At 42.1% G+C, this 20980-nt stretch overlaps 1 long non-coding RNA gene and 2 pseudogenes across 1 annotated transcript in view; 1 reads left to right on the top strand and 2 right to left on the bottom strand.

Moving 5' to 3' along the window:
* The window catches only part of LOC145397695 (uncharacterized), a 340526-nt gene that overhangs the window by 302173 nt on the left and 17373 nt on the right, over nt 1–20980 (top strand). The gene's annotated exons all lie outside the window — the stretch shown is intronic.
* Nucleotides 2249–2365, bottom strand: LOC145399204 (5S ribosomal RNA; annotated as a pseudogene).
* LOC145399197 (5S ribosomal RNA) lies at nt 5901–6018 on the bottom strand (annotated as a pseudogene).

The raw sequence follows: 20980 nt of genomic DNA, 5'->3' as shown, positions 1-20980 counted from the left end.
TATTGGAAAAAAGAACTCATCGGACAAAAGCTCAACACACACACACACACACACACACACACACACACACACACATAAATGAAATTCACAGATTTAGCACAAAGGATGGTAAAGACTCATCCAATAACTATATTTCGGTACAGGCTTAAAATTCGCTTATAAAATATTTGCAAAGAAGATGTTAGGAATTGTTTTATTCATAACATTCATATTATCATAACAGTGAAAAATGTTATTCATATAATAATGGTTGCAGTGAAATATGAAATTAACACATGATAAAAACTATCACAAACTTTTTAGATACTAAGATCCACTCTGAAGTATTCGCCTGTCGATTTTTTGCGAGCTTCCAAATCTGCACAAGTTCTGGTAAACATGGCCTAGCCCTTTAATCCTGCGGCAGGTGCTTTGAGTCGTCACCTCCCTGAGTCGTTATATGTGAACCTTCAATGCTGCTCACGGTGTTATCGCTAGCGTTTCCTTTCATAGTCTCAAAAAGTTCGTCCAGCATTTTTCAGGGGAGTTTTTGTTGTCGTTTTCTTTTAATCTGTGATTTTCACGTCCAGTAAGTTTGTGTCACAGGAGTTTTTGTCCCATGATTTTTTGTCCAGTGAGTTTTTGTAGGTGTACCATCCTGCCCACCCAACCCATCCATTTGCTGACCAACCTAGGTACCCAGCTACCATGCTTCATCATGACTTGCAAGTTTGCACACACACACACACACACACACACACACACACACACACACACACACAGTTATGAGGCAAGGAGTAATATATAGGGACTACACAAAATAAATAAATATATAAATAAATAACTGGGGGTTAAAAAAAAAAAATGAAACCACGGCAGGTGAAAAGACGAGACAGAATGCAGAAAGAAGAACACCCGAGTGGCAATCAAGAGATGTCGTGAGAGATTGGAGCAGGCGGAATACAAGACTTAGAGACAGATTTTTCAGTTTTCTGGGATTACATGGATAAATTTTATCCAGCAGGTTGAGTGGAGAAGGAATGGGGCCTTCGTCCTGCAACAGTCTATCTTAACCCGCCCCGTCCCGACCACTTTTCCACCACTGACTCCCCCCAGTCCCGACCATTTTTGGTAATTTTTTTGTTGGCTCAAATCTCCGCTTTTGGTGAGAAACATCATAGAGTAATCGCTCACCTGAGGTTTAAAATACTTGATACAGGTAGCAGTACCTCCTCACCTTACTGTGTTTTCTATCTGGCTGGCTCCAGAGAAAACGAGTTCTATGGGAGGGTAACCATTCCACACCACTCATAAACGGTATTTATTTATTTATTTGGTATGAATGTATATGTAGTACAAAAGTATATTGGTTTTCACACAGTAATATAGGCAATATAAGCATTGTTTCACTCACCAAACACATCAACATACCTGACCTTTTTTGGCGACATTACCTAATCATCATTTCTGACCGTTTCTTCCTCTAATGCTATGTAAAGTTTGTCCTACACATTGTCATCGATTGGAGAATCACTCTGGCCCTGAATTTCGTACCATGGCACGACATATCTTTACTGGCCAGGTCACTGGCAACAGGTGAATTGCCTAGAAAATGGCGTGCAGGGGGGGGGGGAGATCATGCTGGGTAAGGCATTGTTCCTGTCTGGCAGCTTGTAGAGGAAGGTGTCCCATGTATACATAACAAAAATCACTCACGAAAATTGAAAATTGTGCAAATTAAGGACCTTGCAATAGATTCGCGTTTATGTACGTCAACGGGATTAGCAGTGACAAAACGTGTGGACGTTTATTCACGTCAACGGGACGGGGTGGGTTAAAGCAATCTGCGTGTTTGTGTGTGTGTGTGTGTATATATCTAACTATCTATCTATCTATTTATATATATATATATATATATATATATATATATATATATATATATAGATAGATAGATAGATAGATATAGATATATAGATAAATATGTACATATATATATATATATATATATATATATATATATATATATATATATATATATATATATATACATATATATATATATATATATATATATATATATATATATATACATATATATATATATATATATATATATATATATATATATATATATATATATATATATCATTTATTCATTGCCAGACACCATGTATCCCAAACAGGGTGGCCATGGGCTTAGAGTTAATTGTTTTACAGAGAGGGGCACTAATCCTCCACCAACCCCACTTGACACGTAGGGAGAACGTTATGCCAACAGCATCTGGTGTTCCCAGGCGGTCACACATCCAAGTACTAACCAGACCCAACGTTGCTTAACTTCGCTGATCGGACAGGAAGCGGTGTACTCAACGTAATATATATATACAGTAATCACTCCAATATCCGGATCAATAGAGCCATCGGTAGGTTCGGATATTGGTTTTGTCCGGATATTGGGCCCCAGCTTATGGACTTGTACTTACGGACCCTAACACAGAGAAACACCTATACAACTCCCTCCGGACATGCATAGCACCTATTTAACACCCAAATCACACCAATAAGGCACATAAATGACTGAAATAAATGCAATAGACACATAAAATGTGGGTTTAGAAGTATGTTCATACATTAATAAACATTCTGGTACTTATGGACTCTAACCGAACCTAACCTAACCGAACCTAACCGAACTCTGAAAAACCCATTCCTACTGCACATGCATGAGGTAAGTTTAGTATGGAAAGAAGTACAGTATGACACTTTCTGGTAAGTATAGTATGGGAAAAAATACAATATGAAACATTCTGGTAAATATAGTATGGAAAATAGTACAACATGAAACATTTTGGCTACTTACAGCAAGTCCCTGGCCACCTCGATGAATAACCGCCTCCTCTCGGACTCTGACAGTAAGAACGATTTCCTGAAGCACTTGCACTACACTCTTCCTGAAGTCTTGCACTGAACTTAGTCACTAACACACAGAAGTCCGTTCTTTTCACAGTGTTCACTTTAGTCCAAATAATGTTCCATTAAATTTAAGTGTTGCACATTAACTTTTCCCAAGTTTTTTTAAGTTTCCAAAGCCAAAACAAAGAAGGTTAGTTACGTTAAATTTCTTTTCTACTTAGTCTTTTCTCCCAACTTGAAAACCTTAACACAACACACCGTTTAATTCACTGCACAACACTCAAAATTCCCGTGTGGTCTAGTGGAGAAGTTCTTGCTGTTTATTCACTGTCAGAGCCCGAGAGTATCACTGGCAGGCGTCCAAGGGGTGCATCGGTGGGTAGTGGTGATGGCGTACCGACTACAGAAGACTCTGAAGACAGCCGCAAACTCACGTCGAGCGGTGACTCCACTGTAGCTGATGTGCTGGGCTGTGGCTCGGAGCATGAGGGCCTGTCTTGGGGAGGCAACGGAGTGGAACCAGGGCTTGGCACAGCGGGGGTCACGGGCCTGAAAAAACTGTCAATCGTTGACTGACGCAAGGACCGACGATTCTGGCGATTGATGATGCGCTGCCGGAAAGCACGCACTTCCTCCACGAGTCCCAAGGGCCCCATCTCCCTGTCGCAGTCCGGGTGTTCCAGGTAGTCTAGGACGAACTCTAGATGTTCCCGGAGTGCGCTCAGCTTGGGGATGGCTGGAGTAGTGTCCTGCTGGGCGGAGTCTGCATCATCATCGCCTTCGTCGTCGGAATCTTCAAGTTCGGGACTGACACCAGCAACCGAAGACGCGATCTCGATATCAGACAACGTCTGATACCCAGGATCGCCCTCGTCGTCGTCCAACCACTCACGAACATCGTCCACATCAACATCGTCGCCGTGCGTACGTAGCCGTGCATGGAAGTCATCCACGTCAAACCCTAGGAAATCGTACTCCACATCTGTTCCGAGAAGCAGACGAGACCAACCATTTTCAAGAGTTTTCACAGGGACTTCCTTCCATGCACTAGCCCAGTTGTACAGCGCAGACTTGATGTTGTAGCGGCGAAGGTTTTCCAAAGTCCGCTTGCCTCGAGTGTCACGTCCTTCCCTGCGCTCGTCCTCGTCCTCGAGAACCACCATCACCTCGTCCAGGAACTTCCGACGGTACAGGCGCTTTGTTGCCACGATCACTCCTTGGTCCATTGGTTGAATGAGAGCAGTCGTATTAGGTGGCAGAAACATGCACCTAATACGGCCATTCTCAGCAACCAAGTCCTTGTCGCACGGGTGGGCAGGTGCATTGTCGAGGAGAAGGAGAGCCTTTACCTGGTCGCGAGGAATTCCCAGTGTCTTCGTCTGGTAATGTATGACCTCCTTGACGAAGTGATGGTGAAACCAGTCTTTGAAAATCACAGCTGTGAACCATGCTTTCAAAGAATGGTACCATACGACAGGAAGGACATCCATCACCCCACGAAGGCACCGAGGCTGCTTTGCACGGCCAACAATAACGGGCTTAAGCCGGTGCATGCCGTTAGCATTGGCACAACACAAAGCAGATATCCGTTCCTTAGAAAGCTTGCGGCCAGGTACACGCTTCTCCGTCTCATCGGCGAGAGTGTTCGTTGGCACCGAGCGATAGAATAGGCCAGTTTCGTCAGCGTTATAGACTTGACCGAGAGTGAGGCCCTCCCTGTCGATCAAGCCTTTCACCTTGTGCCGAAACTCGTCCACTCCATCCTCGTTAGCATCCAATGCTTCGCCATGTGCTTTACGGTTAGTAAGGCCATGTCGCAACTTGAACGCGAAGAGCCAACCCTCGGATGCCTTGAAGTCTAGGGCGTCGTGAAGCCTTGCAAACTTCTCAGCAGCAGCCTTCAGCTCCGTTCCACGTACCATCACACCAGCTGCACGTTGCTGTCAATACCAAATCAACGTGGAGCGGTCGATCTCTGCATACTTGGGAGTAAACATAACCTTCCTCTCCACGTTGCGTTTGCTTCTCGACGAGAAGTCAGCCGTGTACTGCATGAGCTTGTCTCGGGAACGCTTGATATCAAACAAAGTCGACCGGGCCAGGTTGAACTCGCGGAGAATGCGAGAGGAAGACCAACCCGCATCAACCTTCTCCAATATCTCCCGTTTCTTCTCCAGAGTCAACACCACTCTCTTCCTTTTCTCAGGAGGCGGGGCCATCATCACACACACTAAGAGTAGGGCAGAGAGCAGCAGGAGGCCTTGCAGCAAGTACGGCACCACCACAAAAGCGAGCACGTGGGCAGCCATTACGAAGAGCGCAGGTCCAGTCGCGGTGAGAGACAGGCGGGAAGTGGGGAGGATGCAGCGGCGCTCTATCGGACGTCGGAGGAATGACGAACCAAAACAATGCTCTCACGCGGCGCGCGCGGCAAGTTCAAATTACGGACGGCAAAAAATCGGTTTTTTTCCAATTTTTTTGGATTTTCGGACCATTTTGGGAATGTTTGATCCCAGGACGATAAGGTTCGGTTAGTGGGGATGTTCGGTTATTGGGCGTCCGGATATTAGAGTGATTACTGTATATATATATATATATATATATATATATATATATATATATATATATATATATATATATATATATGTAGATTGACAGTCTGCAGTATACCACCTGGTCGATTAAACACCTCTATGAGCAACGCCTCGTAGCCACCTCGCCACTTCTGGTCTAAAAGGTGTTAGGGCGTCATAAGATGATGCCTCCTTTCGGATTCCCACGCCCAGACCCATTGCAGAGGGGGCACCAGTGAATTTAAGTTAATGCGGGATGGACGGTTGAAAAATAAATGCGCACACACACACACACACACACACACACACACCCATTCATTCATTCATTCATTGCCAGACGCCATGTATCCCAAACGGGGTGGCCAACGGCTTAGAGTTAATTGTTTTACAGGGAGGGGCACTAATCCTCCACCAACCCCACTTGACACATAGGGATGCCAACAGCATCTGGTGTTCCCAGGCGGTCACCCATCCAAGTACTAACCAGACCCAACGTTGCTTAACTTCGCTGATCAGACGGGAAGCGGTGTACTCAACATATATATATATATATATATATATATATATATATATATATATATATATATATATATATATATATGTATAGAGAGAGAGAGAGAGAGCTATGTCATCATCATCATCATCCAGACCTCCTTTCCCACCCTAGGGCAGGGTGTGGGGTAGCATGTCCAGACAGCCTAAGTTTACCCAATCCAATGGGCCACGCTTTCATTCACTCATCATTCAAGCCCCCTGACTCCTGGCTCTATCTGATATGTCGAAAACATTCACCACTTTCTGTAGTTTCACATAAACGTATCCGATATATATATATATATATATATATATATATATATATATATATATATCTATATATATATATATATATAAAGTAATCCCTCCACTATCCGATGTAAAAGAGCCAAAGGCATGTCTGGATAGTGGGCCTTAGCCTCCTGGACTTTTACTTATGGACCCTAACCTACCCTGACTCAGAAAAACACCTATCCAACTCCCTACTGGACATGCATAGCAGCTATTTAAGACCCAATTCACTCCAATAAGAGGCATAAAAGACTGAAATAAATGCAAAAGCACCAGAGAATGAGGTTTTAAAGGTGAGTATATACAATATTAAACATTCTGGGTAATTACAACAAGTCCCTTGCTCCTGGACTGGATACTTATGGACCCTAACCTAGCCTAACTCAGAAAAACATCTCCCTACTGGACATGCATGGCACCTAAGACCCTATTTACACCAATAAGGGACATATAAGAGTGAAATGAGGTTTGAGAGGTAAGTATGGAAAATACAGTAGAGTATGAAACATTCTGAATACTTACAAGTCCATGGCCATCTCGATGAATAACCCGCCTCCTCTCAGACTCTGACAGTAAAAAGGAATATCTGAAGCACTTGCAGTACACTGTACATGAAGTCTTGCACTGAACTTAGTCATTTGCACTCATAAATTCATTTTCTGAACACTACACACTCTAGTCTAATTTGCTCTCCATTGAACGTCAATAAAATCAGTGTTGCACTCTGCACTTAAGTCTTTGCACTCAGAATTCTATTTTCTTAACACTGCGCACTGTTTTTTTCACTGTACAACACTGTAAATTCCTGTGTGGTCTAGTGGGGAGTTCTTGCTGTTTATTCACTGTCAGAGTCTGAGAGTAGCTGATGCAGGTGGCCTAGGGGTGCGTCGTTGGGATTATGGTGATGGACTACCCACTCAGACGACTCTGAAGAGAGGCGCAAACTCACGTCCAGTGGCGACTCCACCGTGCCTGATGTGCTGGACTGTGGCTGCAAGGATGAGGGCCTGTCTTGGGGAGGCAATTGTGTGGAGCCAGGGCTGGGCACAGTGGGGGTCACAGGTCTGAAAAAGCTGTCAACGGTTGATTGACACAAGGAACAATGATTTTGGCAATTAATGATGCGCTGCCTGAAAGCGCGCACTTCCTCCAAATGTCCCAAGGGTCCCATCTCCTTGTTGCAGTCCAGGTGTTCCAGGTAGTCGAGAACGAACTCTACCTGTTCCCGGAGTGTGCTCAGCTTGGGGATGGCTGGAGTAGTGTCACGCTGAGAGAAGTCGGCATCCTTGTCGCCATCCTCGTCGGAATCTTCAAGTTGGGTACTGACACCTGCAACTGAAGATGCAATCTCGATATCAGACATGGTCTGATACCCAGGATCTCCCTCATCATCATCCAACCACTCACGCACTTCGTCCACATCAACATCGTCGCCATGCGCACGTAGACGTGCATGGAAATCGTCCATGTCAAAACCTAGGAAATCGTGCTCCACATCCATTCTGAGAAGCAGACGAGACCAACCATTTTCTAGAGTCTTGACAGGGACTTCTTTCCATGCACTGGTTCTGTTGTAGATTGCAGACTTGATGTTGTAGTGGCGAATGTTTTCCAAAGTCTGCTGGCCTCGCGTGTCCCGTCCCTCCCTGTGCCCGTCCTCATCCTCAAGAACAACCATCACCTCGTCCAAAAACTTCCTTCGGTACAGCTTCTTCGTTGCCACAATCACTCCTTGGTCCATTGGTTGGATGACAGCAGTCTGTTAGGTGGCATAAACATGCACCTAATGCACTCATTCTCAGCCACCGAGTCCTTGTCACATGGGTGGGCAGGTGCATTATCCAAGAGAAGGAGGGCCTTTACCTGGTCACACGGGATTCCCAGTGTCTTCGTCTGGTAATTGATGACCTCCTTGACGAAATGGCAGTGGAACCAGTCTTTGAAGATTTGGACAGTGAACCATGCCTTCACAGAATGGTACCAAATGACAGGAAGGACATCCATCACCCCATGAAGACACCGAGGCTGCTTTGCGCAGCCAACAATAGCGGGCTTGAGCCGGTGCATGCTGTTAGCATTGGCACAACACTAAGCAGATATCCGTTGCTTGTAGAGCTTGTGGCCAGGTACACGCTTCTTCATCTCCTAGGCTAGAGAGTTTGTTGGCAAAGAGAGATAGAATAAACCAGTTTCATCAGCGTTGTAGACTTGACCGAGAGTGAGGCCCTCCCTGTCGATCAAGCCCTTCACCTTGTGCCGAAACTCCTTTACTCCATCCTCGTTGGTGTCCAAAGTTTCGCCATGAGACTTACGGTTGGTAAGGCCATGTTGTAACTTGAACGCGAAGAGCCAACCCTCGGATACCTTGAAGTCTAGGGCATCGTGAAGCCTTGCGAACTTCTCAGCAGCAGCCCTCAGCTCTGTGCCATGCACCAGCACACCAGCAGCACATTGCTGCCGATTCCAAATCAATATGGAGCGGTTGACTTCAGCATACCGGGGAGTAAACATCATCTTCCTCTCCACGTTGCATTTGTTCTTTGACGAGAAGTCAACCTTGTACTGCATAAGTTTGTCACGGGATCTCTTGATATCAAACAAAGTAGATCGGGCCAGGTTGAATTCATGGAGGATGTGTGGGGTTGGCCATCCCGCATCCACCTTGTCCTATATCTCCCTCTTCTTCTCCAGAGTCAAAACCACTCTCTTCCTCTTCTCAGGCGGCGGGGCCATCATCACACACACACTAACAAGAGGAAGGAGAGCAGCAGGAGAGCCTGCAGCAAGTAGGGCACCACCACAAAAGCAAGCATGTGGGTGGCCATGATGACAAGTATGCACACACAAAGAGATGGGGGGTAAGTGGGGAATTTACAGGGGTGCTCTAGTGGACGACGGCAGAACTACGCACCAAAACACAGCTGGTCCGCGCCGCGCACACCAAGTTCAAATTATGGGGGGAGAAAAGTCAGATTTTTTTTTTTAGCGATTTTTGGGCAATTTTGGGGATATTAAATCCCGAGACCAAAATGTCCGGTAAGTGGGGTGTCCAGAAAGTGGGCGTCCAGATACTACTGGGATTACTGTATATATATATATATATATATATATATATATATATATATATATATATATATATATATATATATATATATATATATATATATATATATATATATATATATATATATATAATTACTGTATATATATATATATATATAATTACTGTATATATATATATATATATATATATATATATATATATATAAACCAGGGAACAAAGCATACTTTAAAATACAAAATGAACACAACTACTGTATAAGAAATCAGATAGAAGTGAATGGGAAAACAAGTAAGAGAAACAGAAAAAAAAAAAATGCCCTCTTGTTTTCTTTGGCACTATCATGAAGACCCCACACTGCAAATTGAAGATGAACAAAAAATACCTTAAAGTTGGAATGACTAAATCAGTAAGGAGAAACAAGAATACAATGAACCTTCTACTTTCTGTAGGTGAGCAGATATTTGTTGCTCAGTCGTCATGACTCAGACACTGCCAGAATGCAATGAGTTGGCAGTGGTCGCTGCCTCTGATAAAATCTGTTGAGAACACATTTATGTGTACAAAGCTGACAATCCTTAACTCAGCGTAACGTCATGGGACTGATAACACTTACCTCACCTTGAATGATTTTAGGACAGACTGAGAACTGATAGACTCTGAGAATGTAAAACAGCTCTCTCCGAATAAAGTATCCAGTTGTTGTGCGGAGTCTTTAAGAATAATCTGAATTTCCGAAGGTATATCTATGGGCCTACATCTCACATTTTGGTGGCAGTGAGGTCAAGAATATGCTTTCTCACAAGTCTCTCTACCATCAAATCCAATAACCGTCTACCATATAACACAAAACATTTCTAACATCAAATCTAGTACCTGTCTACTATGTACTACAGAGCTTGTATACTGTCTGTCTATCATCGAACCTGTCTGTCACCGAGCCGGTCTGTTATCAAGCCTGTCTGTCACCAAAACTGTCTGTCGCCAAGCGTGTCTGTCACCATGCCTGCCTGTCACCAGGCATCCCTTAATTCTGACTATGATTTTGCTGATTGTCAAACCCCTCAGTGGCCCAGTGACCCGAAACTTCCCCTGTTCACCTCCTGCCCCAAGCTAGCTTTCAACATGACCGCAACATCAGGTCAGTCAGCCAGGGAAAAACTCAGCTATCAGTACCGTCTCACAACTCTCCCAGTGTCTCACATGTATATTTAACACTATATGCTGGACAGACAGGTGGTGAATTGGAACCATTCAGTAACAAGTGGTGCCAGGCACAAGAAATCTCGCCCAACAACAGCTGTTTTATTGCGTTTAGTACAAAATCAATATTCCCATTTAGTCTTGCATTTGATCTTTCCAGGTCACTCAAGGTCAAAGATCATGGTGCCAAATAAAAGCCCATATGAGACTTCCATTATCTTCATAATAGTAAATATCTAATCTTCAACGAGTTTCGAGTTATAGCTCCCTGAATATCCGTGACTTTGAGTTTGACCTGTCAAGGTCACTAACAGTAAAAGGTATTAGTACCAGTTAAAAACCTTTCTGGGTCTTCCTGTACTATATGTTGATAGTAGCAAATATCTATCTTCAACCAGTTTCGAGTTACAATATCCGTGACCTTGAGTTTGACCTTCTAGGGTCACTCAGGGTTAAAGGTCTTGGTGTCAAATGAAAGCCCATATCACGAGTTCCTCTATGTTCATAATAGTAAATATCTCTATCTTAACCGGTTTTCAAGTTATAGCTCTCTGAAAATCCGTGACCTTGATTTTGTCATTTCATGTTCACTCGATTACCTTCAAAATTTAATCACCTTCTTCCGGGACCACTGCCCACATATCCATAAGTTCCATGTAATTTCTTTCAGCCGTTTTTTTGTACTGTTGCAAACAAACAAACAAGCAAGCAAACAAACATACAAACAAACAAGCAAAAAAACAAATTGGACCAAAAAAATCAGTACCTCGCCAGACTATGTCCAGGCGAGGCAAAAAATTTCTTCTACTATCTCCAGATGAATAATCTTTAAACATTATTTTTTTCCTCTTACACACCTAAATTGCTGTACTTAAAACAACTTCTCCAGATCGTTTCTCATGCTCTCGAGTTTGTTTTACAATATCATCCATTTGAACACTTCACTGGTAAACATTCTTTACATAAAGACCCTTCTATGCTGACCGTTATTATACATAATAGTCTAATATTAGTTGAAAAAATCTCTTCAAGTGTATTCACTTGCTTAATATTTTCATTGTACTTTTTCTATACAGTTCAATTCTTCATGACATCTCCATACTTTAAGAAGTTTAACTTTCCTGAAGATGATGCACCTACTTCCGTAGATGAAATAAAACTGATGCAGACTGAAAGGTCACACGACAATCTTGCTCGTTTGAGAAATGGAATGATTAACTGTGAGAAATAGTTCAATCAGCCGAGTCCCATTCATGTCCTACCATCAATACATCACACATTTCTCAGTAACCTTCTGATAGAAACTCACCCTCCTTATCTTTTCCTACCATTTCTGCTCAAAAAAAAAAAAAAAAAAAAATCTACTTCTTTAATCATGTCAACTCGGCCTACAACAGCACCCCCTCCTACACTGCAAACGATCATCATGGAAGATTCATTGGATCCAAAATTTACGGGTATGAATCCTGGTATTGGTGTTTGTGATTTCATTAGTGATGTCCAGTCTGCAGATAATAACAAAGGACTTACAACAGACGGTGCTAAGATTGCATGTCTTAGAAGCTAGATGACGGTTATTTAACCCGTCATGTCCCGAGCTATTTCGCACCACTGACACCCCCCAATCCCGAGCTATTTTGGAAAAAAAAATTTTTGGCTAAAACCTCCGCTTTTGGTGAGAAACATCGAAAATTCATAGAGAAATCGCTCACCTGAGGTTTAAAATACTCGTTACAGGTAGCAGTACCTCCTTACCTTACTGGGTTTTCTATCAGGCTGGCTCCAAAGAAAATGAGTTCTATGGGAGGGTAACTATTCCACACCACTCATAAACAGTATTTATTTATTTATTTGGTACGAATTTGTATGTAGTACGAGAGTATATTGGTTTTCAAACAGTCATATAGGCATTATAAGCATTGTTTCACTCACTAACTCATCAATACACCTGACCTTTTTTGGCAACATTACCTGATCATCATTTCTGACTATTTCTTCCTCTAATGCTATGTAAACTTTGTCCTCCGCATTGTCATCGATTGGAGAATCACTCTGGCCCTGAATGTCTTTATTGGCGAGGTCACTGGTAACAGGTGAATTGCCGAGACAGTGGTATGCGGGGGGGGGGGAAGGGAGGTTATGAGGTGTAAGGCATTGTCCCTGCCTGGCATCTTGCAGAGAAATAGAGGAAGGTGTCCCGTGTATACGTACGAAAAATCATGTGCAAAAATTGAAAATTGTGCAAATTATGAACCTTGCAATTGCACGACGTACCAGTATGTCGACGAGACTAGCTGTGACAAAATGTTGCAATGTACCCATACATCGGTGGGATGCCTCGTGTTAAGATTGGGGTCATAAAGTGTAGATTCCCTGAGAAGTTTATTTCCATTGATGAATACTATAACGAATTTATAGATATTGTTCTAATCACGTGAAAGCAGATGTTTCAAGAGCATCGGCAGAATTCTAAAAGTATGAGACTGCATAAGTTCATCCCTCCTGAGCAAAATATGCTGTTACAGGCGAGCTGCGGTATCGGCTACAACAGGGACTGAGCTTTTTGAGGCACTGTGAAACAGTCCGTGGGCAGAAACTGATAATATGGGAAAAACCACTTGAACACTAAATTCTATAGCAACGTTATTTAGTGATCTCAGGTTCCTAAATCGTCTTAGCAAGGATGAATTTGATGCTGCGACAGATTCAGTTTTCTCCTTGGGACGAAATAACCATGTTAGTTGTACAGATAGATGAGAATCTTGGTATCATACCTACTCAAACAGTTCGTACAGTTCAACCAGTTACTAGGCCAACATCAGCTTCTCATTCACAAGGCTAAGGAAACGTTTCACGTCTGCTCAACAGAAAAAACACCACAGCACTTTCATCATCTGTGTCACGTGCAAGACCTGGATCGCAAAGATTCTCTCATGACCGTGCCATATCTAACGGCAGAAAAGGACAGTTTATTGGTATTGTAATCGATTAGGTCATCGATCAGCTCACTATTACAAAAGACTAAGGGATGAACAAAGATACAGGTGTGATAATAGATCACCTTCATGATCAGTTACAAGTACCGCACTTATCACAACAGCCATCAACAATGCACTTGCGAATGCCGTGCCCTTGCCAAAACACAGTTGGGAAAACCCAGTGCCAGAACGAAAAGAACCCTCCATGATGACACAAAATTCTGAGCTCCCCAAATACCAGATTGGTCTTCTGACACACTTAGGTGTACTTATCGTAGGTTACTGTGTAGGAGTCCCTACATAATTTTTCACGGACTCCGGGTCTGTGGTGACCTTAATATCTGGATCTTCTCTAGACAACATTAAAAGAAAGATCAAACGGGTCTGCATCACTGAACAGCCTGATATTCTCCTCTGTGGTGTTGACAGTTCAGAATTTTATGTGCAGAGCAGGGTAAATCCTGAAATACAACTTCATGAATTAATAAAACCTTTCACAGCTGAGTTTTAAGTCACACAAAAAACTCCGGTATCCTGAAGATCGTTTGATTGGTATTGGCACATGGCTCAACTTTCTGTTGTGCTGATACCAACTTGTGGTAGTACAGAGTATGAGGATGTTGTGTATCACGCATGAATAGTGCACATCCTGTCCTTTCACAGGTAAATTCGGTGACACAGCCCACTGTAACACCTACTTCACAGCCACCAGTAGAAAGTATTGAAGACAATTTAGTACCAGTATCTCATGACATCCCCTCTAACTGTGACACAATGGTTGACTCATCTACGTCACATTTAACTATCTTAACGAGTCTGAATGACATTTTGTAACACATGGACATGAAACGAGCAATGACAAAATGGTGCAGTTTTGTTGCCACACGAATTCACAGAATACATTAGCCTTACCAGTGACGTGTTGTGTGAATGACTTAAAATATGAGTCAGCATTGAGTTCCGTGTTGGAGGATAATTTGTTTTATTTTTACCTACTAAATGTCACCAATGCTCCACTAAAGCTTACGTGTGTAAGAAAGATTCCCGATTCCCTGATGTACCCAACGACCGTTAAGGTGTGCCAGGATATACCAGAGTGCTGACCTTATCCTTCATGTAAACACGGGTGACTTTCTTCAGTATAAAGAGCAGTTAATTAATCTTTCCTATATAGATTTTGTGGCCTTGCCTGGTGAACCTATGTGAAAGACCAGTTTGATAAACACACTATTGACCTGATTACCGGTACGCAACCAATTTGTCCCAGCATCTAGATTTTTTTTTTTTTTTCAATGCAAGGAAGAAGGAATCAAAGGCTTAGCCCGCAAAATGTTCCTTCCAAGAAAAAAATAACTACAAAAGAGAGCCAAGTTCAAGATCCATTTATTCATTACCCCATAGCATACGATAAGAAGCTGATGATAGTTTTTTTTTTTTTTTCAATAACAGAACAGAGGAAGGAAAAACAAATGAGAAAAAAAAGATGATAATCCGTAACACAGATTACTGGTGTCCTCCATTCATAAAATATCTGTAACAGTTGGACTTGGACAGCTATAGGTTGAAGTTTGGAGGGAAACAACTCTGGGGAAGTGACTTCCAGAGAGATGCAGTTCGGGGAATGAAAGAATTCTGATAGGCAGAAGTTCTGGAATATGTCTAAGTGACGTTCCAGTCACGAGCGCTACCAGATGCCCGTGTAGCACGAGGGAAGGCATGGAGAGGTGGCACAATGGACGCAACCTTGTCTGACCATGTACCATAAAAATATTTGTAGAATAATGCAAGGGAGGCAACATTCCTTCTTTCTTGTAGGGGAGGTAGTTTATTTATATTAGCAGGGTTATTAATATTCCCAGCAGCTTTGTTCTGAATTTTCTCTAGTTGTTTTCATGCAACCTCTCCACATCCACTCCACGAGGGTGAACAATATTCAAGCTGAGAGAGCACATGACTCTCGTAAATTATAGCTAACTGGTCGTCAGTGAAGAAGTTACGGACTCTCTACAATAATCCAAGTTTCTTTGAGGCGGTTTTAGCAAGTGATCTGACATGAGAGGTCCAGCTGAGGGCATTGTTAAGTGAGACACTGAGAATTTCAATAGTTTTGGAGATGGGAATATTAGTAGCATTCAAGGTAATATACGAATCTGGCAATGTCTGTCTATTAGTAAATTGTATATATTAGGTTTTACTGGCATTAAATGAGACAAGGTTGTTTTGTCCCCATTCATTGATCGTAGATAAGTTTTGACTGATGGAGATGGCTGTACTGAGTCTAGAGTTAAAGATATTACTTTCCAAATGGGTGTCTGAGTGTGAATGAACTATGAAGTGTTGAGTCATCTGCATATGAATGCATGGGATTGTGGGTGACAGATATGAGGTCATTAATATGAACCAGAAACAGGGTTGGTGCCAGAACTGATCCCTGTGGCATGCTGATGTTGAGTGGAAGTTGGAATATACATCATCTACTTTTACTCTTATTTTTCTGTTGCTGAGATATGAGGAAAGCTGAGGAACAAAAGACATTAGTCCATAGCAAGGGAGTTTGGACAGCAGGGAACAGTGCTGTACACTGTCAAAAGCTTTAGAAATATCAACGGCTACTGCATGAATTTTGCCACGTAGGTCGATTGATTGATGAATGTTATGAGTCAGGCTATTGAGTACGCTATGTCAATGGTGGATCTTTCGTGGCAAAAACCATATTGTCTATCACTAATTAAGTTGTTGGATTCAAGATGTTTAACTATGTGCTTATTAATTAAAATTTCAAATACTTTGCCAAAAGATGTGACAGCTATTGTTCTGTAATCAGAGGGGTCAGAGAAACCTCCTTTCTTTGGAACTGGGTTGATATTGGCTTCTTTCCATGAATTAGGGAATGAAGAAGTAAGTATGAATAGTCTGAATAATTTAGCTAGAACAGAGGCAAGTTCTGGAGAAGACTTTTTCAAGACAAATGGAGGAATTCCGTCTGGTCCTCGAGCTTTGTTGGTAGGTAAATTGTCTAGGATGGATTTTAAGCGTCTTGTCTGAATGATAAGTGGAACAATTTCGGGAGTCAAGTTCTAGTACTGGGACGTTCTGGCTGACTTATTCTATGGTAGAATTACTGGCAAAGACATCTGCTTTCCCACACGTGTCATTTGCAGTGTTGCCATCTGAAGATTTTCGTGGGGGAATGGATGATGTCTTGTTAAATTTATTATTGAAAGAATTGAGAGTTGACCAGAATATTCTATTGTCATTAGGGTTGTTAAGTAGTTTTGGTGCTTGATTTTGAAGAATGTTTGATTTAGCAGGATTTATTACAGCTTTTGCATGGTTTCTAGCAATTTTAAATTGAGAGAGTGATTCGGATGTTTTTGATTTTAAGTAAGAGTTATATGCTAATGACCTTTGGGCTGTTGACTGGCACAGTTGCCACCAAACCATTTTGAAGAGTTCGATCTTTTAGCGAACTATTGACTCGGTATGAATAAATCCATACCAGCTAATATTACATCACAAATGTGGGACTGGGCAGAATTGGCGTCACTTGAGAAGAAAGACTGTCATGGAATGTCAGCAAGATAATTTCTAAATCCATCCCAGTTTGCCCTATCAAAGTGCCTTCAGGTCACTCTTACAGGTTCAGAGCGGGGACGTTTGGGAGGCTAGCTACTGAGGCTTTGATGAGATTATGATCAGAAGATCTAAGTGGTGACAGTACCTCTATCCTGTATTGATCTGGATTATTTGTCAGGAATAGATCCAAGAGATGGGCATTATGGTCTGGGTTATCTGGTATTCTGGTTGGTTACATTACCAGCTGCGTGAGATTAAACGATTCTGCAAACAGCTCACACTCTAGACCAGCATCTTCAGTCCTGGCAGAATGCAATAATCATTGAACATTATGTACGTTAAAATCACACAAAATGATAATTTCGGTGCTGAGAGCATAGTTAAGGCTACTCAACTGTGTGGATATGGAGTCAAATATACTTGGTTCTGAAGATGCATTAGGGGTGCGATAGACTACACAGATATAATTGGTAATATTACGACAATTTAGTTTATATAATAAGTAATCAAAACTGGATGAAGTGAAGTTTAAAACTGTCAACTGCATATTGAGATGTGACATAACAACAGGTGCCACCCTTGTTACGGAAATTTGTGAGGAGATGGTAACCAGGAGAACAAAATGGGGATATTTCGGCAGAGGATGAGATTTGTGGTTTTGTGAGGAATAGGACCAGAAGGGATATGGACTGCAGGAAAAAATGAGCTGAATTTAGAGTTGTGCTAATGCCACGGATATTGGTGAAGAATAAGGCCGCACCTTCACTTCTCCGCTGACGAGCATGACTGGAAATTGCAACAGTCGCTGCCGGCACAGTCGCTTGATGACGACCAGGAACACCTTGTCCCGCCAGCCCTACCCTGCCGGTGGTGGCAATCCGAGGTATCACCTCGTTTGATGGTAATAATGCAGCAGCCATTGCTAAAGGGAGTGGGAATAGAAGCTGTGAAATCTTATGTGCATGTACTGTGGTGTAGACAGTTGAAGGTAGAGGTGTTAAGAGAGTATGCTGGCCTACTCTCTGTGTAAATGAATGCACTGAAAATGTTCAGCAAAGGGAGATGGTCAGGATCAAGTCCTGAGGGATATGGTTAATCAGGACCTCTTTGAACGCTCATCAGTCCGTGGAAGTTCGCTTTTCCTAGTCCCCAAGAATAGAGGTGAATTTAGACTCGTGGTTGACTACCATAAGGTAAACTGTACCCAACTGATTCTCAACAACAGACGTAACAGATTTGCTGGAATCATTTGGCGAGAATAACGTTGTTTTTACTTGACTTTCTTAGTGACCACTGGGAAGTAGAAATGGAAGAGTCGTCTTGCCGTACCACTGCATTCAGTACCTTTTCAGACTACAATAATTTTAAGACTTTCCTTTGGTCTTAGAAAAAATACATCAGTATTCATTAGGCTTAACAGTTCTGTATTCAGCGGTATGATTGGCTATTTTCTTGTTGCATATCTAGATGACATTAGTGTAGTGAATAATTCAATCACTGAACTTTTGCGAAACCAAAGCAAGTTTTGATCGGCTCCAAATGGCAGGGATAAAAGTTTAGCTCTGTAAATGCAATTTCCTGAGTAAGAGAATTAAATTTCTTTTGAACATGTGGTTGATGCTAAGGGAATTCATACCTCAGATGAGAGAGGTAAAGCAGTTGCCAACTTCCCAGAGCCTACCAGGACTGAAGATGTAAGCATTTCCCATGAATTGAGTGGATACTATCAGCGATATATTCAAGGTTATGCACAGATCGCTGCCCCTTTTACTAAATTACTTAAGAAAAATGAAACTTTTGTTTGGACTAATGACCAGTCCCACGCCTCTGAAACACAGAAGACAGCACTTATTAATACCTCAGTCTTGGCATTCCTTGATTATAAGAAACCTTTTCTTCTTCGTACAGACTCATCTGGTGTAGGCCTTGGCGCAGTATTGATGCAATTTTATCATGCAAAGAGGAAACGTTTAATAACGTATGCTAGTCGTGCCATCATTGCCGCTGAACATAACTTTAGTGTTACTGATTGGGAGGCTTTACTAGCTGTTTGGTCTCTCAGACATTTCAGACATAACCTATGGATATCAAGTCATATACAAACAGATCATCTCCCATTTTGTGACTTATTCAAAGGAAGACATCTTACTGGACGCCTTGCACGATGGTCATTTTTTTTTTTTTCCCCAAGACTTCAAGCCAACCTTTGAGTATGTGCCCATTAAATCAAACGTAGTTGCAGATGCTCTTTCACGTCATGTAACAACTACACACACACACACATAAAAAAAAAAAATACTGAACGAAAATGAGCAGGAAACAGCCAGGAACACACAGAAAAAATAGGTTAGTGAGAAAGAGGAGGGGTGAAGTAAAAAAAAAAAAAAATGCTTCTCCAGAGCACATATTTAAGAAACACATGGAAGAAAAAGTAGATGACGAAAGAACATAGTCAGTAGACGATAGACGTAGGTGGAAATGATGATGAAGAAAAAAGAAGTGATAGAAAAAAATCACGAGATTGAGAAATTAAGAAGTAGAAAAAATGAGAAAAAGCAATGATGAGCTGAAGTAAAAAGTTACAAAATATTCTCATTCCCATTAAAATGTCCTGACACAGTTGGGAAGAGCTACATAAAAGAAAAGTTAATACAAGTTAATAATAGAAGGAGATGGGCATGTGAAAAATAAGAAAAATGGTCTCTAATCCATTCTCGTCTCATTCATAGAAAGACACAAATTTATCTATTTATCTATCTATCTATCATCCAACCTTGTGTCGCCCCGTGAGGGGCTTAGGAACCCGGGGCTAGGCAAGTTGGTCCTGACATTTAAGATGAGAGTGACCAGTCTCACTCATCCCTGAGTGGCATTACTTGAGCAATAAACCCCAACCATCCCTTGGATATAAACCCTCACAGGCTGAATCCGATTGAAGCCCCTTAATTACCCACTAAACCACCAGGCGCCATAATTTGGTCATATGGATACCACCCAGCTTAGTAAATGGTTTCCTGGTGTACAGGAAACCATTTGGCTTGACACTCAGTGTAGTCACCCATAGGCAGAAGGAAGAAGAAAGAATGAAGGAAAGAAAGACAGAAGAGGAAGTGTAAAGTCTCCCGTAGGCAGAAGAAAGAGGAAAAGCCAATAAGAACGGAGTAGGAAGGTAAACAAGGAATGAGTGGGTAAGTTATAAGAAACCAATCCACCTCATCCCTATTTTTCCTCCTTGATGTATCATCACTAAAACAGATGGTAAAGTGAGTAGAACTAAGCAATGGGGGACAAAAGTAAATGAGTTTATGGAAAGAGAGAGAGAGAAAAAAAAAAAATAGTCTCATTCTCCTCTTTTTTCCTCTCGCTGACACAATCACGGAAAACACACAGACTAGATTTCCCCTTTCTTCCCCATTTTTATGAGACGTCGTGTTGCCGCTTCGTTATCTGCGCTGGTGCAACAATCTAATTTGGCTCCAGGAAGGCCTTATGGCGGAGCGGACCAACTGGAAGGTACGGAACGTTTCAAAGACACTTCTTACATTTTGCTGTAGCTTGAATGGGGGTGGCGGGAGGGGGAAGTGAGGACTGAAGGTGATGGTGAAGTGAGGGTAGAGATGGGAGATGAAGTGAGAGTGAGGTAAGAGTGAAAGTGAGGTAAAAATATGAAGTTAAGGAAGAATGAGAGTGAGGTCTGGAGATACTGAGAGGTGTGGGGTGAATGATAGGTTCATATGAGGGAAGCGTGAAAGTGAGGGGTAGAATGACAGGCAGAAAGTGAGGGGGGGGGGGAAATCAATGGTGAGAGATGACCATGCGGAGGATAGGGATTGCAAAGTGGGGTGAGGAGTGGTAAGAGTGGGGAATGATAC

Source organism: Coenobita brevimanus, chromosome 5 (assembly GCF_032717465.1).
Source record: "Coenobita brevimanus isolate Jiangsu-jjx chromosome 5, ASM3271746v2, whole genome shotgun sequence".
NCBI lineage: Eukaryota > Metazoa > Arthropoda > Malacostraca > Decapoda > Coenobitidae > Coenobita > Coenobita brevimanus.
The sequence above is the reverse complement of the archived record's forward strand: the minus strand, read 5'-3'. Positions and strand labels throughout refer to the sequence as shown.